This window comes from Rissa tridactyla, chromosome 8 (assembly GCF_028500815.1).
Source record: "Rissa tridactyla isolate bRisTri1 chromosome 8, bRisTri1.patW.cur.20221130, whole genome shotgun sequence".
Taxonomy (NCBI): Eukaryota; Metazoa; Chordata; class Aves; order Charadriiformes; family Laridae; genus Rissa; species Rissa tridactyla.
In genome coordinates this window covers 1280255-1294013 of record NC_071473.1, presented here as the reverse complement: position 1 = coordinate 1294013, position 13759 = coordinate 1280255, and the positions used below count along the sequence as shown (strand labels likewise).

Here is a 13759-nt window from a genome sequence, read left to right as displayed (position 1 = left end):
TCTTCCCTCCCACCCCCATCCCCCAAAAAACACCGAGCAGCCCCTGTAACAACCTCCGCACCTTTGGCACAAAGCCCCAGACACCTCGGGAGTCAGCTGCAGGAGATGTCAACATTCCTAGCGCTTATATAAATGTGGCCAGTTATATTACGGAGTCATTGAAATTTGCCACCTCTCCGATCCCGTGGCAGCGACGGGCTGCGTGTGACAGTGCAGCCGCCGTGACTCTGCCTTCTCGCAGGGATCAGCGGGACACCTCAAAGCCTCACCCCTCTTTCAACCTTTCTGCCTGGCGAATTGATTAATTTGTAGCAAGATCTAGAAGTCATGGATTTTCCATACTTTATCTCCAGTCTAAAATACAAGCTCAATATCTCTAACGCCTGAGACACAGGAAAAACGTGGGATGTGCCCTTTCAAGGGTTTGTTTCTGTTCCTCCTGCTGACAGCTGTTTGTTGTTTCACCGCCTCGCTGACCCCCGCAGCCTCTTAGCAACACCCCTGGCAGCACGCTGCCGGGAGATAATGCTAATTAGAGTTATCAAGCCCATCCTGACCTCAACACGATGCTGCACAGCGCTGCGCAGACCGCGGCCGACACCGTCCCTCCCTTCCTCCCTGCGCCCCAGAGGTGCACGCATGCGGCTCCTCAGCTCCCAGCAGGTGTGAAAGGAAAAGAGAAGGTCACCAGCCGCTTGCGGCAAATCTCCTGCCGGGTCTGTGCCAAAACACTGCTGCTTCTCCCCAGAATCAGCCCCGCGCTCTGGCAGCTTCGCCAGCTTGTGCCTCTTCTCTTAAACTGGATGCCAACGAGGCAGTCACGTATCCACACCGTTTAGAAACGGAGTTCATTTTCCATTGGGCCAACTCAAAAACCTCGAGACAGAACAGTGAACGAGCTGGAAATTGCTGGAATGAGCTGGAATGAGCTATAAAACACACTATATCTGTGTATGAGAACACAGGAATTGACAGGTAACAACAAATACACTCAGGAGTGTTACAAGTTATAAAGCCTAAAGGGGAAAAAAAATATTTTTTTCTCTATTCTCTGGACTTCTGAGATGTAGCCTTGCTTTGAAAATGCTGGTTTAGACTTCATTAAGAAATGAGAGCCAACAATATCAAAATTTCTTCTCTTTTTGGAAACTCAGTCAAAAATACAGCATGATTTTGAAGTACAAGTGATTTTGATTTTTTCCAATAATTCTGCTATCTAGTTGTGCTCCTTTAATTAGCTATCAGCAGCACTTAATTTATTTCTAGTGTATTGTTGCCAGCTTTTTGCATATCTCTCCCAACTCGTGAAAAATCACAAAAATAGACCTACAAAAATTAATCTTCCTGTTCTCTGTGCAGAGATATTAAAATGGTAATTGCATTCTTTATACCTCTAAAACCTGGTTCTACTTCCAGATACTTATCTGAAAGCCCAATGAAATTGTGTGATAACTGTTGTTGATGCTACTTACACATCACTGGAAGTTATTGAGATCTGATAATAATCACTGCATTGTGAAAGCTTCCCACAGACAGGCCGAATTTCATCAGTGCCTTTGATTTCTGCACTGAAGGGTGATCCTCTGGACAAATAAACTCCATTTATTAACTCTTAGCATCATACTTACCTTTATTGATTATAGTACAGGAAGAAATCTTGTCATCTGAAAGACACTCTACTCGGCCTGCAACAGAGCAATTTCCTAAAAACGCGGAGCTGGAACACAGCCTGTTTCCCCACGTGCAGGCAGGTCGTGGGGTCAGATCCCACCTCACTCCTGAGTGTAATTCCCCGTCCCACCGAAACCCCTTCTCGGCCTGACAGGGCTTCTCTGAGCCACTCCGGCAGAACCGGCCTTCCCGTAGCATTCGGACATACCACCTTCACCCAACAAAGCCCCCAGAAACAGGAAGGATGGTGGGGTGTGGTAGGACTTTTTTTGTTTGGTTGTTTTTTTCCCTTTTAGATCAAGTTATTTGAAGACTTTAGTTTCCATAGAGCCAAGCACAGAAAGCCTAAGCAAGGATTACCAACAGCTTAGCTGGAGGCACCTTCTTGCTCGTGAAGCAGCCAGGCTCCCCAGGGACCACAAGTGCTCTGATTGTTCATTCCAAACCCCCGACCTGTGCTGAAGCAAAGGTTCTGATTAAACTAAAGGGAGAGAACGGAGAACTTTTGGAAACTCAGTATTTTTTCCTCAAGAAAAAGTGACATCAGAGAGAGAAGGAAGGGAACAGGTGACGCTGTTAAAAACTCCTCTAACATTTGGATTTATTTCAGTGTCGTTTGGCAAGTTCTCACAATGGGCAGCTTCAAATGCCCTAGAGGAATTGCAAAAGAAACCCCCTCAAGAGACCCTGATGAGGGAAACTATTGAAATTGAATATACACTTTACTCCGATGAATTTCCCTACTTAAATTTTGCAGCAAATAATATAGTTCTACGCTGTTTTTTTCCTTTCACTGAAAGTGTGAACTACGGTCCTATAAATTCATCCTTACTGTCAATTAAATTAAATAAACATTGTCTGAGTGCATTAGGAAGAGATACAAAACAATTCAATACCATGGTTAGTTATTGAGGAGGCTTTTTAATGAACACAAATTGATGTAATTAAAATAAATCTGCTTTTCACGTTTCTCGAGTAGATGCCCTGTAGCCATTCCTGTAGAACACTACAGCAGAACAAACACCGGGTCAAAGCCACTGTCTCTCCTCAGATTAAACGGGAGCTTCCTGCTCCCTGGGATCTTGGAGGTACGGCTGGCGGACGCTGTTTACTTGAACAGTTATTAAAGGAATGTAAAAGAGAAGATCAAAACTCAGTGTCATTCGTTTTAGTGGCCAGCCCAGCCCAAACCATGACACTCAGCTTTTTGTTAAATTTAGTTTTTCCCCCAGCATCACCTTCTTTTTACAGAAGGAAATGAGTAAATAAAAATGCTTTTCAATGTTACTCTTTATAGGCTGCTGGTAGCTTCTATGAATTCTGCTTTTGGAAGGTATTTTGTAAGCTGTGATACACTGATATGTTAGGATCACATTTAAAACCAACATGTAAGGTTAGAAAAGTACTTTTCTGTCATAAGATCTCCCTCCCTCTCTTTCTTCATGTCCCTACAATAATAACAATAGGATCACCGACATTTTTGATGTTTAAGGACAGGAGGTATCTCTGGCCCAGCGACAACCGGGTATGCCGATTAATAAACCACACAGAACCGAGGGAGGCAGAGAGCTAAAGGAGCTCAGCTGGAATATACTACATCATTTTAAACTGATTGAGATTAATAAAAAAATGATCAAAATCTTTGACATTTGAGACCTACGCTCTGATGGTGATGACGCCTAACGTGGAGGTGTGTGCATGCCCAGGGCTCACCCCACAGGGACACTGGCCTTAGCACATGGCTCCTGCTGACAAAACAAAGGCTGTTGCTCACCTCTGATCGCACAGCCCAGTTCTCAAGATCGCTCCGCAAGAGCATTTGGCTTTACAGCACAGGTAAAGCATAAGAAAAAAAATCCCATCTCTGACAGCACCACCGTCCTTCCCCTCACCGTCACTCGGGCTTGTCTCGGGTCTCAAGCTGAAGTCCCGTTGCCTCCGTCAAATAAGTTCTCCAAATCCCCTTTCATTTCAGGAGTCCTCCTTCACATGGCAAAATTGCTCTGGCTGGAAAACAGAGAAAGGATATTTTTTGTGTGCAACAGTGTCATTGACAATTAATGCCTTTGGCATCCCCTCTGCAGAGAGAGGAATTTCACTCTGTGGATAAATAAAGAGCTTAGGTCTCCAGGGCTGTCCGCCTTTAACAAACAATAAATGCATGCAACAGTGTAGAAGGGAATATAAATCAGAACAGCAACTTGAAGGGTCCTTAATAACACAATGTATGTTTATCTCCAAGAAAAGAAGGCCCAGCAACTAGCAAACACCACAGAATTCCCACACACCATGGCACCGTCTGCGGCTCTCAGAAAGGTAGAACACGCCTGAATAGATGTCGGTGTTCTTAACACGAGAGACCTCCACGCTTAGAGAGAGGAAATCACAGCACGCCATTTCTCCCGAGGCAGTACAAAGTACTGTTCCTTATAATTGCAAGCATAAGATTTAAAAACATTTCCATTGCCTCGATGAGTCGTGTTGCAATCTGGCAGCACACCAACCACCGGCTAGGGTGTGCGGCACAATATGTGAAGTCCTTAAATCTCGATGCACATGTCTCTCCACCCTTAGAAGATGGTGGCTTTGATAAAGGCATAGAGCTGGGAAGCACAGGAGTTCATTTATAGAATGCTTTTAGGGTGAGGCAGTTCTGCTCTTTTCAGTGTATAAATCTTTCTCTTCCCCCCCCTTCTCTTCTGATTTTTCAAGGTTATTATCTCAATGCTTTTTCCTTGGTACCAATTCCTCTGAACTTGAGTTCACAATGACTCACAGCAGGGAGGCACAGAGAGAGCTACCACCAGAAGCCTCCTCCCTGGAGACGCTTCACAATGCTGCCTATTATTTAGCAACTTGAAACGCTGGTTTAATGGCACACATCTCTTGAACATCCCCGTCTTTCATTTGTTCACCCCAGGGACCCAAGCCATGGAGACGTATCTCCACTCTCTCCATCCCACCCTCCCCACTGGCAGTCTGAGGGTGCAGCTGTGACTCCAGTGCTGGTGTTCAGCACGTTGAAGTGGTGGCCTCCTAAGCTCGGTTCAGCCATGTATTCACCCACCAGTGAAAGCCCTGAAAATGGTTAGAAAAACCCAGTGTATCTTAGAGTATTAAATTTGGGGGTGTTTTCCTGCTTTGACTGTGCTGGGATTGGGGTTTAAAGCTTCTCTGCTGATGCTCAGTAGAAGACCTCCTTAGTAGAAGCAAACCCTCCTCAGCAGAAGATCTCTCTCACTGCAGTTTAAAAAGTCAGCCATCCCTCCTTGGACTCACCCACAGTGTTTATTCAGCAGAAGAGGAGAGGTACCAGGAATATACAAACTTAAAGTTCTGGAAGGAAATGGACTCCCCCAGTCTCATTAGTGATGATGAAAGTACAGACCATTCTGCCTCCACGTGGGCTGTAGCCCTGCGAGCCTGAAGACAGAGTCTTGCAGGCTGACAACACGGCAGAGGGCCATTACGTGGTACTGGCAAGCCCTCAAACTAACCTACCAGTCATTTAAATCCAGCTGTGTTATCTGTGTTCCTTCTAAATCTCTCTCTTCCAAAAACCACGGCAGGTGAAATCCAATACCATGCCCTGACTCACAAACAGCTATTCATTTTCAAGAAATCTTCCACCTGAATCTTCTGTTAGACGCTTCTAAGGAAAACATGGGGTGACAGAAAGTGTAGGTGAAGTGACAAGTTGAACTGATTGCACACAATAATCAAAGCGTTTGGGACTTCAGAACGCCATAGCTGTGTTTGGATGAAGAGAATAATGATGTGAGCCTAGCAGTGGTTCAGGGTTTACAGGCTACTACTCAGTTCTGTTCAATTCCCCACGTGATGCTGAGCATCTCTCCTTGCTTCTCAAATATTTTTTTTCCCTTGACACATTTGCTTCTGAGTTATCCATTTGCAAGAGAAGGTCCTCAGAAGATCTGTCCTCTTCCATAGTCTTTTCTGTCTCTGTTCTGGCCTTAGCAACATCATCCCTTGTTTGCTCATCTAGTAATTGTCTTAACATCTATACAATTATTATTAATGGTAGCTATAAGAATAGAAATAATTATGGGTTTTACAATCTTGTGGCCCATATAGCAGTTTGTCGCAGTTCAGACATTAGTCACATTAAGTCCAAGCTCATAACGGTAACATTCAACCCCTGCCATGACTAGACACAGGGTGCTGGTTGAGCATTTACGGCAAAAATTGCTGTTTACAAGGTACTGTAGAGATGGCAGCACTGCACTATTAAAAACATATTAAATTAATTGAATTCAAACAACCAGCCACGGCAGCAAAAAGGAGAAAGCATGTCTTCCAGGCCAGTATCCAGCTGCCTTTGACCATTAGCATTCAAAGACGAATCCTCCTCATGAAACGCAGCACGCACACAGCGATGGGTCAGGTTCTACTCTCGCTCCCTCTGCAGCCTTTGTGGGATGCGACAAGTGGCAGCGTAGAAAATGGGGAGCTCCCCCCACCGGCTTTAGCTATCTAAGAACAGCGCAGATCAGAAACACCGATTTCCATCCCGGATTGCTCCGCACAGGTATAAATGCCTGCAGAATGTAAGTGCCAGCTGGAGATGCACCTTTCCAAAACCAGAGAGGAAGATGAGCGACGTGCAGGCTGGAACAGGCTTCCCGCTCCCTTCCTTCACCCCGCCACACACCAACCACGATCCTGCGGGTCCACAAACCCCGCAAGCGCAGGAGCCCTGAGACAAGCCTGGGCTCAGGATGTGGGCTCTGAGCCGAACCAAACCCAGAAAGGGCGCAGCAGTTTGGCAAAACCCCAAGTCAAAACACCATAATATTGAAAAAAACTATCCAAAAAAACCCAAACCTGCCCTGTGAGAGGGTGAAGGTCTTTTTTTGTAACTTCTCCCTCGTGCCACGGAGAAGTCCAAATTATCTTTTTCTTAGTGTGCAATCTGCCATTTTCATGTGACCCCATGACAGTAGGAGGTGGGGCTTTATCCAAAAGTACAGAAATTTCAAGCCTGGCTACATCGGGGAAGACAGTAACACGTGCCCTGGCACAGAACACCGGCAGTCGCTGGCAAAAGGCGGCTGGGTTAGGCATAAGTCAAATTAACAGAGCGGGGAGAACGAACATACTCCTTTCCCCAGGGACACCATGTTAGAAAGGCTTCGGAGCGCAAGGGCTGAGCACTCCACATGCTGCCGAACGGCATCCCCCCATCCCCGGTGCTCAGCTCTTTCGGGCACTGGAGCGACGTCCCGTCCCGCTGCGGTGCAGGAGGAGAAAGGTTCTCAAGGCGTTTCTTCCTTCCCTCCACCAGACTCATCCCACACAGCCCTGGGTCGGCCCCACCGCGCTCACGTCCCTTCTGCCCCTCACGACCCCTCGGCGAACGCCATGGGAGAGGCACCTCCTCCCCACGCGGGAGGCAGCGCCTGGGGCATGAATATTTCATAAAGGAATACAGCCTTTTCAAAGATTATTAACACATTTCTGCAATCCATGCTCAAGGACTGCCGCAAAATAAGAAAGAGCCTTGCTTTCAGGGTCTTGCTTTCCACTCTCAGACTGATCCTGACAGTATTTAAAACATGCGGCCACAGCCATATTATGAAGTATTAATACAACAGATCCCAAGGATATTTATCGAGTGCTGCTGTTAAGAAACATTTTGGAACGGTTACCGGACTCTCAGTAGAGCCTACACTAAGGTAACACTTCCCAGAAGTTTATTTGTATTTCAAAGAAGAACACACTGACCATGTTCACACTTTCCAATATTTCTTCCAGACACAAGGGATTATTTACCCACGCTTGCATGCAAATATCTCATCTAATTCATTTTGTTCTTTTAAAATGCTGTTTAAATAAAGCTTTTCAGGGAAATAGAGCCTGTTTCAATTTATCTTAGCTGAAACTAGGACTATAAATCTCTTCGGTTTCCTTTATTGATCTTAAACAAAATTACAAATATAAATTACAGCTGCTGCAAATTAAATGTTCTAATGACTGTGTTTGAAAACAAATGCAATAGCGTCAATAACACATTAGATAAGACGCAGCAAGAACTGCATAAAGCTACCATTCACTGGTGAAATCAGAAAGATTTCTGCGGAAGCCCACAGCCAGGGGGTCCCTTCTCCTACAACCAGATTTCTCTCATATCTCTGATTAATTTATAAAATTAACTACACCATATCTACAGGACTTGCAGACGGTTTAATGCACCCACCAAGAAAACTCAAGTTTTCAATCGGTTTGTTAGACGCCGTCGTGTCAGGGCCCAACAGCCACTGAAAGCGCTGCTCTTGGAAGTCCTTCTGGTAAAGGCACAGCAATGGCAAAGCTCTGGCTGAACCTGCGTTGACTCTCTTCAGGAAACCAGCAAGACTCGGTGCACTGGACCAAGGCAGGAATCCCATACTGCATGCGGTGCTGAGTCACCGGACTTGGAGAGGCAATAACACATATTCCATACCGCCCACACTGAAATTGAAATATACATAAATATATCTCCAGATTAACTGTCCCATCAGTTTTCTTCATTCTTGATCTCACTAAAAACACTGGCCACGGGGTCACGCTCTACAAGGGCAAATATCAAGCGCCGCTGCTTCAGGTGCGATACATTTCTTATAAAGAAGCTTCTGTTTCACAAAGCAGCATAATCACCAGTTTTCTACACCACTGACGCTTAGACCCTTACGCACAGAAGTATCTGCCTCCCAGGTCATGAAATTGCGAGTATAATAGCAGTGACTTTGCCGCGCTTGATAAAACCATACAACATGTCATATTGCTGCCTACTGAGCTTTAAAAAACACCGACTTTGGAGAGGAGACAACATTCTTGTTACCATCAAAGCACTTCAGAATTCCTACTTTTCTGCTTGTGATCTGTGGACGTGTGTTTTTCCTTCCCTCCCTTTCTGTCACTCCTTTCTGGTACAGGCAACACTGCAAACATCCAGAAAAACGGATTCCTTTTATGCTTTCTCAAGTTTTCTATGATCACAATGCCTCTCTGAATATGTATATCTGTGTGTAGTCAAGGTATTAACACTCCTACAAATTTTATGAAATAGGCAGCTCGGTAACCAGAGAAATGAGCTCTCCATTTATCCGGAGATAAATGCAGGACACGGGGACTGGAAATCCTGTTGTCTTTGTGGCTCACAGAACTAATTGCTTCTCAGCAGAATTCAATGGGTTTGATAGACACCACTGTTTCGGGGCCTAACAGCCACCAAAAGTGTTGCTCTTGGAAGTCCCGCTTGTAAACGGACAGAAATGGCAAAGCTTTGGCTGAAGCTGCATTGACTCTCTGGAAACCAGCAAGACGCGGTGCGCTGGGGCAGCGCAGGAATCCAACGCTGGCGCGTGGCGCTGGATCCGAGGGGCCGATCTGACAGACTCTCCCACCCTCCGAGCTGTCCCATAGATGGTACTCCTGGGCTTACAACAGCCAGCAGACCTCGATTACCTTCCCTCATCACATAAGCGAACAAGCAAGAGAAGAGCTGGCGCAGCAATCTGGGTTCTGCTGCTGGGTCAGGAGGACTGCTGGGGGCAGCCGCGCTGCTGGGGAAGAGCCACCCCCACAGACACCTGGTACTGCTGGCATCTCTCTGGTTTTGGAGGAAGAAGTTGGATTTTTTTCTCAAAACGCAAGCATTCAGACCAGTTCCCCAGGTGCTTGTTACGCTTCGGGCACCATTTGCTGCTTTAGCAGTGAAATTAGTGGGCGTTCCAGGCACATCCTAAAGCTGTGGCAGACCTGCATCCCCAGGGTGCAGGCACGGGGGCTCCTCCGGGCGGGCACGGACGGCCCCTGATCCAGGGACAGCGTTACTGTAAACCAGCCTCTGACATTCTGTCTCATCCTTCACTGTACATCAGTTGGTGTAATTTCATTCATGACTTTGACCTTTAGCTGCGTTTGATATTTTCTGGTACCAAAACTTGACACTTAATAAAGGAAATTTCAAGAAAACATCAGCCAGTAAGCTAAATATCTGCACAGAAAAGGCAGATTTCATAGTGAGCTGATAAAAATTATTGCCTTGCTGAGAGGCCAGAAAGATCCCCCCTACTTCAACCTCAAGTTGTCCGAAGCAGGATCTCCTTCTGCCTTAACACCGCGGTTTTATACTGATCCTTTCTCAAAATACCCAGGGCTTTTATTCAGCTCTTCCGGGTAACAGTGCTGTACCTATCTGTCTTTGGGAAGATTTTTCTCCTCTTCATTAACGTTACTTAGCCCAAGCTACTCTGCATGTATGCATTCAGGCACGTACAAATTCCAGTGAGTATCTCCCATGGGAATATTCTGCAAAACTCATCTGCTGGATGCAAAAGTTCAACTGAGAGAATTATTAACATCCAACAGTAAATGCTGCGATCTCGGTGTTAAGTGGCAAAGAGGCAATTACAAAGATCGGGTTAAATACCTTTCACAGTGCCTACGAGCTGTGAGGCTTGAAACGTTTGCTCTTGGAACAGCGCGTCGGCAGGACGGGTGTGGGTAACAGCCAGGCCCCTTCCTGGGCCTGGCCCCTCCTCCGCAGTCATTTCCAGGAGGGAAAAGCACAGCCTGTGCCTTCAAAACGCTCATGGAGCTCTGCGGGCAAAAGAAACGTGAAAATCTCTTTGATCGTGTTTAAATATTTCAGAGAGGTGACCAGACTTCGGAAGTTTAATTACCTTAAGCCATGAGAGTGCAGAGAATGACGGCGACGATAAAGAGAAGGAAAAGGAGAAAAAATGAACTTTTTCCAGGACAACGGGACGTTACTATTTATGAACCTGCAAGAGAATTAGAGCTGAAATAACTAGACAGAAAAAGAGATTTTAATTAACGATGGTAATTCTTACGAAAGGAACCAGATTGCCAGCCCTGGAAACTGCCAGTTCTTTTTATCCAGAACGTACACCCAATCTCAACCAGACCATTGCAAAGATTCCCAGCACAGGACGTCACCCTGAGCTGCGAAGTCCGACATCTGACTGGTCATACGCCTTGGCTTTTGCTGCAGCTGAGCTCTGCAGGGTGAATAACGGTTCACTGAATCAGTTCCTTGGTACGAGCAGATCCTTTGAAATGAGCCAATTGATCTCCAGTGACTTGAATCAGCTTTTAGCAGTGACCAAGAATCACAAAACCTACTGAAATAAAGGTAGAGTCCCACAGGGTTCCAATGACCACGGCATCGGTGTCCCAACCTGAGGAAGTCATGGTAAATAGATTACCAGTTCCCTCCAGTACCTAAGTAACACTTAAAAAAAAAAAAAAAAGGGAAAAAAGAAAGAAAGAAAAAAGTAACCTTCCATTCAGATCATACCATTTTGGTTAACTTCCAATCATCCTGTTTCAAAAGAGCAGTCACTTTATCCCTGTCCTCATGAGTGCCGTGATGGCCATGAGGCAGCGCCGTAGGTGAAGAGCAGCAGCTGCAGAATTTGTTCCTGAGTTGGCACGGGAGGGAGTGTTTCTTCAGCTGTCGTTAACAAAATTCTGGAGTAAAGAAACATTAGCAGAAGCCTTTCACCATCTCCCTTCACATCCTGCTTTCCACACCTTTGCAGCTGGATGGAGAATTCCACCTCCCGGAAGCGCTGAGCAGACCAGCAGATTTGGGGCACCACAAGTCCTCTGGTAGGAGGAAAGCTAGTCTGGCTCGTCCCTGAGAATTTCATTTCTAATCCCTGTTGGCTAACCGACGCAGCTGGTTTAAGCTAAATCTGAAAAGTAAGACCTTGCTGCAGCTCCCGTTAACCTCCTGTGGCAGGGACAGCAGTGATCCTCGCTACTCGAGCCCGACACAAAATAGATTAAGTCACGCGTATCAACTTCACTTTAACATGAGTATTTCTATTACCTGGGTCAGAGAGTCCGTGCAGTCACTCTCCAAAACCCGCTGTTATTAATTCAGCAATTATAGCTTTATGGTGGCAGGGAGTCCTCGATGTTTAAGCTGGCACTGGAAAGCTGTAATTCTGAATGGGACATGACATGAATTACTGGATTGCTGTAATTTTTCAGCTTTTCATGCATTTTCACCGCACATATTAAAAATACAGCAAGTAATTCACTTTTAATTATGCAAATTCAAAGACAGTAAGACAAGAGATGGATGAGTTTTTAAATGCCTGCTCTGCCTGACCACCTGGGGTTAGAACAGAAAATCCACCAGCTAATCAGGTAACCTGGCCCGCCGCGCTCCTGCTTGCCTGGCTGTACACAAAATTACCTCTCTTTAGTGTTCAGCGCCACTACGGGAGCTCAGAGTACGGGAAAGAAATTGCCAAGCAGAAGGGAAGCTGGGAAAAGGCAGATCTTCCCAACCCGCCTTCCCCACTTCTCTTGGTGTCCAAGGAGAGCTGACACGCGGCTGTCCCCACACCGGACATCAGCCTGAGACCTCCGAGCCTTGCGGGTATCTCTGTGCTTTATAATCGGGCAATGATCTCCCTGACGTCAGGGCTTGGTTTTACTGGGACAGCATCCTCAGCTCTGTTTCTCAAGGAAAGGAAAAATTTGCCCAATGTAGGTATTACAAACAACTCTTAACTAGAATATTCGAATCAGGACCATAGCATGCATCAGCTTCCACGTTCTGCAGCTCTGCCCTTGGCTCTTCACTGTTCCTTAGCAAAGTCTATGGCTATGGCACAGATCTGTGCGTTCATTGCGAAGGAGAAATAAGTTACACTGCTCTCAAAGACATTGTTGTTAAATTGTAAGATAGCAAGTGCAAGTAATGATGGCTTGTTAAAAGTCTAGTGGCTGTATCTAATAGCTGCAGTGTTGAGTGCGGTAATTACAGAGGCGAGAGATTGCTGAACGTGTGTAAAAAAGGAAATAATTGGGGTAGCAGTAATGCAAAAGCTTCTCCAAGCCTAGAGCAATTGTTATTTTGCCCTCCTACTGATGTGCCACTTATCCAGGATACAGTGGTTAGAAACTAGCTCTCTTTAATGAATGGTAAATTTAGGTGTTTTCTATCCAGAAACCCCAAGGCTTCACACCCAGTACGTCAACAGTTTAGGACACAGAGGTGAAATTCCTCAAACACCTTATCGCCTTGCCCTGAAAGGCTACATCTGCCTCTTTTCCTTGGAGGCCTGGGAGAACTTTCGGGCGAGCAAATTAGCAATGCAAATCTCCAGCAACCTACTGAGAGGAGGGTGCTAAAGAAGGTGCTCGCAGGGCACTGCTGGGCCGAGTTCCTCACGTTAATATCTTCAAACCAGGTGGAAACTTTTCATTTTCTCTAATCTCTTCATCCTCCTTTCCCCAGCCAGAGATGCCTCACTGCTGGTTTCAGCCGTGCTCCTCTAGGGGGGATTTCTGGCAGCTTCCTCAGCAGCTATTCCGTGCGCTGGCGTCTTTTAAGAGCTCTCCCGAGCGCCTGTTGCACACCGTTTCAAAAGAAGACATCTTCCTGACGGGGAGTGGGTGGTTGGAGTGGTTTTTCTGTCATGTCCTTGGCATTGCTATTACAAATCTCGCTCAGGTATGGTATCTGCCCCGAAACCCTGGAATTCAGCCATATTCTCAAGTTGTTTGAAACTCCCAGCTCTGCTTTGGCATAGCTGCTGATCACAGCCTTTATAAATCTAGCCAGAGCTGAGCATTACCTTCGCCTTACAGCTTCTGTAGAAACCTTACTCATGCATTAGTCACTTGCTGTCTCAACCACTACCACTTCTTTTAAAATTGTGTTAAACTCCTGCTCTTCACAGAGCGAAGCACAGAATTAGCTCATTTACCCGCTTATCTGTTTTACTTTTACAAAGATGCGTCTCGTTGGGCAGGGGAAAGTCACTGTTTCGGTCGCTTACTAACAGGGATCACCAGCGCGTTCCCCAATGCCACTCGCAAGCCGCTGAGAGATTTCTCTCTCAGTCTCATCATGGGACACTGCCGGCTGGACCCGACAGAACAGCTGAACACGCTGTTTCTCTATGAACTCACCACCAGTGAAGTCTAAGACCATGGAGCTAAAGAACCGAGATACTGTCTTCCTGCTGCAGTGGGAAAAGAAGCTCTTGCTCCTGGTGAGCAGAAGCACCTGAACTTCTCGACTTCCCGGTCTTAGTAA

At 46.1% G+C, this 13759-nt stretch overlaps 1 long non-coding RNA gene across 3 annotated transcripts; it reads right to left on the bottom strand.

The window, feature by feature from the left end:
• Window positions 1–1405: 1405 nt before the first annotated feature.
• LOC128914343 (uncharacterized) lies at window positions 1406–10517 on the bottom strand. Of its 3 annotated transcripts, none has more exons than XR_008468244.1 (4): window positions 10359–10517; window positions 10106–10275; window positions 8538–8612; window positions 1406–3678 (listed from the first exon to the last, which is right to left on the bottom strand). It is a non-coding gene; the product is annotated as an uncharacterized LOC128914343 (long non-coding RNA). The 3 variants fall into 3 exon arrangements; XR_008468242.1 differs by lacking the exon at window positions 8538–8612 and adding an exon at window positions 7889–8142; XR_008468243.1 differs by lacking the exon at window positions 8538–8612.
• Between the last annotated feature and the right edge of the window lie 3242 nt (window positions 10518–13759).